Source organism: Lathyrus oleraceus, chromosome 5, assembly GCF_024323335.1.
Source record: "Lathyrus oleraceus cultivar Zhongwan6 chromosome 5, CAAS_Psat_ZW6_1.0, whole genome shotgun sequence".
NCBI classification, from domain to species: Eukaryota; Viridiplantae; Streptophyta; class Magnoliopsida; order Fabales; family Fabaceae; genus Lathyrus; species Lathyrus oleraceus.
Genome location: NC_066583.1, coordinates 378423788 through 378428511, shown reverse-complemented (window position 1 = coordinate 378428511; position 4724 = coordinate 378423788).

The window sequence follows — 4724 nt, the reverse complement described above, 5'->3', positions numbered from 1 at the left end:
TCAAGATATAACATTTGCTACCAAACACATGGAAGTATTTGACTGTAGGTCTTCTCCCTTTCCAGACTTCATACAAAGTAGTAGGAGTCCCTTTCTTCAAGGTTACTCTGTTGTGAACATAGCATGTTGTGTTCATAGCTTCAGCCTAGAAGTGGTAGGGCAATTTCTTAGCATGAATCATATCTCTGGCTTATTCTTAGAGAGTTCTATTTTTCCTTTCTACTACACCATTTTGCTGAGGAGTAATGGGAGATGAGAACTTATGACTAATTCCTTCTGATGCACAGAATCCAGCAAATTCGTTGTTTTTAAATTCCTTCCCATGATCACTTATGATTTTGATAACCTGACTTTCTTTTTCTCTTTGAAGCCTTAGACAAAGATCTTTGAAGACTTCAAATACATCAGATTTCTCTCTTATAAAATTGACCCAGGTGTCTCTGGAGAAGTCATTCACCACTACATAAGCATACTTCTTCCCACCAAGACTTTCCACCTGCATGGGTCCCATCAAGTCCATATGGAGAAGTTCTAGCACTCTGGAAGTGGTGTCATGTCTGAGCTTCTGGTGTGACATCTTTGTCTGTTTTCCAATCTGACACTCCCCACAAACTCTTCCTTCATCAATCTTCAAGTTTGGAATACCTCTGACAGCTTCAACAAATATAATCCTCTTCATTCCTTTCAAATGCAGATGGCCCAATCTTTGATGCCATATCTTCACTTCTTCTTCTTTGGCTAGAGTACATATTGAAGAATAACCACTTTCTTGAGAACTCCACATATAGCAGTTGTCCTTAGACCTGACTCCTTTCATGATCATTTCATTTTCTTTATTAGTAATCAGACATTCAGTTTTTGTGAAGTTTACAGTTAGACCTTGGTCACATAATTGACTGATGCTTATTAGGTTTCCAATCAGTCCCTTAACAAGTCGGACATTGTCAAGGTTAGGGACTCCAGGGCAGTTAAACTTACCAATCCCCTTGATTTCACCCTTTGCTCCATCACCAAAGGTTACATAGCTGGTGGCATGAGGATGAAGTGAAGGATAACGGCGATCCAAAACGTAATGGAATTTAAAATTTCTCCTTTAGTGATCCTTACGAATGGGTATGATCAATGATAGAATAACTACCTCTTGTGACGATTGAAACCTTTGATGCAGATCTACGGAGTGATCACGAACGTTGAACGATGACAACGCCTCTACTCAGTCCACACGAGCGGATTCCTTCAATCTCAGTGCTAGCTGCTACGAATGAAGGCTTTGCGTGAGTGAGAGAGAGGGAGAGAGAGAGAAAACGAAAATGCAACCGCAATTAATGCTTCTGCACAAGGGTTCTATTTATAGAACCACTTGTGTGGGCTTCAAGCTAAAAAGGCCACTTAAGTGTATGTGGCCCATATCTTATAATATGCCAAAATCACTTAAGCGCGTGGTACCTTACCATATTTCGTATTCTACTTAAGTACACCGTACCTTACGATGTTCTACAATTCACTTAAGTGCACCGTACCTTACGGTGTTCCTTAGTTACTCTGTCTCTCATCAATCCGTCCTTTGTGTGTGACCCTGTAGGTTTTCGCGGCATTGACAATTATATTAAATCACGTATTTAACATAATAAACAGTAGGTGGTATCTAGTAACACATCACTGCTACCCAAGACAGGAAAATGTCATGTGATTTGACAAATCCTTTTGTGATAATACTTATGTGCACAATTACCCTTTTGCCCTTATGTCTATATTGAACACAAGGCATAAACCGTGTCATCCTTGTCCAGTTCAATATTGGGGCCCATAGATATTTATCCTGTTACGCAGGATGAGCAAATTCCATCTAGGTCACTCATGTCCCTTAGCATGCTTCGTAGAGTACCCATCAACTGTCTTTATGGTCATCTAGTTACGGACAACGTTTGATCAGCAATAAAGCACTTGACTCTACACCTAGGATCCATAGCGGTTTTAGGTCGAAGGGTGGTATACACCATTATCACCATGAGAATAACTTATGACACTTTGCATAACATTCTATATAGTATTCTCATAGCGGGTCAATCCAGTATAAATATTACTCTTAATATTCATACCTATGTTTAAGACTTGATAACTCCTTATCCATGATGCATGAGATGTGATCATCAGTCTATATACAAAACAGTCTTAATGCTTTAATATTATCCCACTTCACAATAAAGCTCGACTACGGATACTTTAAGAATAGTGTCCTTATGTTTAATGTGATCTCATGATTAAGTCATACTTGATACATTAAATGGACTAGCTATTCTAGGGACTTTATTAAACAAACATAATAAAGAAAAAGCCTTATTAATAAATAATTCGATACAAGTACCAAAAGTATTGGCCTCTAGGGCTTACACCAACAATCTCCCACTAGCACTAGAGTCAATCAGACATACACCTAATACCCATAGATCTAGTATGGCCATCATGCTTCTGCTGCACAAGAGGCTTTGTCAGTGGGTCAGCAATATTGTCAAGTGTAGGTACTCTACATATTTTCACATCTCATCTATCTATTATCTCTCGAATGAGGTGATAACGCCTAAGTATGTGTTTGGATCATTGGTGAGATCTAGGCTCCTTAGCTTGTGCGATAGCCCCATTGTTATCACAATAGAGACCAATGGGATCCACAATGCTAGGAACCACGCCAAGTTCACTAATGAACTTTTTGATTTAAACAGCTTCCTTTGCTGCGCTTGGGGCATCAATATACTTGGCCTCGGTTGTAGAATCAGCAACTGTATCTTGCTTTGAACTTTTCCAACTCACAGCGCCACCGTTTTGAAGGAGAATTTCCATCCAAGGCGCAACGTGTAACACCCTTCTAAATACCCCAATAATTTAATTAAAATAACAATACGTCAAACAGAGTAATATGCAATCAAGGGTGTCACACAGTTCAACACAATAACTGTCATGCTCTTTTATTAATCCAAACATAAACATTTGCATAAACCGCAGCGGATAGAAATCTCATCAATCATGTAAAACATGTAACATATTACATGTGAAATTATTCAACAAAATAAAAACATCCCATCCCGATGTTACATCTATCAGAGCACGACCCACTAAGGAGACTACACTAGACTCCAAGCATTAGCTTCTACTCAACTCATTGCTCATTACCTGAAAAATAGTTGTAAGGGTGAGTTCCTCAATCGATATAATAAGCATTATAAAACATCATGTAATGCTAAGTAAATAACACATTTCATCACCCAAATCAGATTACACATTCAGTAACAGCAATGTCAACTCAATCATACTCAACATCAACACAACACACAACACACAACACACAACACACATATAATACTGGAATACATCCATTCATATTATACGCCATATATCAATTATGCAATGAGACTCCATGCATGCGGTACCGACTCTTTGTGAACATATAGTTCACCTCACCGTCCAAATCCAGGCACGGCTACCAAGCCCACTAGTCCCACTCATTTGAGACCTAGTGACTCACTCACTAATTCCTCACCATGGGAATTAGCTACCACCCCAAATGGGCCATGCTATGCACGCTAATCACCTAGCATGCAAACATCAACAACAGTCCAAAATGACTAACTCACTAATTCCTCACCATGGGAATTAGCTACCACCCTAAAGGCCACAATATGCGTGCTAATCATCTAGCAATGCAACATCAACAACAAAATCCACAATGGACATATGCTCACACTCTAAGCCATACAACAGTCCATTCACAATTGCATACATAACATGTACATTCACAACATTATGCATACTATCAACATCATCAAAACATGTATCAAAACATCATATCATGTTAAATAATTAACCACAGTATTAGCACACTCTACTAATACCTATACTGCTCAAAATAGCGGGAATTAATCCCTATCACATCATACGCTACCATAGGCCAAACATCAATTATGTACATAACATTAAAATGTCAATTTTCTCACTTTTCAACAGTGTTAACCGGTTAACGCCCTGGGTTAACCGGTTAACGCAGCATAAACACACTTTCTGGCAAAACGCAACAGTGTTAACCGGTTAACACCCTGGGTTAACCGGTTAACGCAGGCAAAACAGCACTAATTTCACAATTCGCAACAGTGTTAACCGGTTAACACCCTGGGTTAACCGGTTAACGCAGACAAAACAGCAGTTCCTGCGCTAACACAAAGCAGAATGCAGAATTCTCCGCATTTTCCGCCGTTGGAGGACTTCCGGACCTCCGATTCCAATTCCGTAAAAAGCTATACGTTAGGGAAATTACAACACACTCAATTACAGGTTCAATTCCAGTTTTTACACAACATATCCATCACAATTTTCAGCATTCAACAATCCCAATTAGGGTCAATTTAACGGTTTATCACTACCCATTACATGCTAACCCATAATACCCATTAAACGACGATAAACCCCCCTTACCTGAGTTAATCGGCGAATCTTTAAGCTTCCCGCTCTTCCTTCTTCAACCTTCTTCCTCTTGCTCTGCCTCTTTGCCCTTTCTCCACTTTCTCAATCGTTCTCTGTTTCACGTGAAAACTTTCTTTTCCAAATGAGACTCTTTTTCCTTATTTCACACTTATATATTTTCCAATTTATATTATTATCCCAATAATAATAATAATTCAATAATTCCAAAATAATAATAATAATAATAATCCAATTATCTAATTAAATTAATA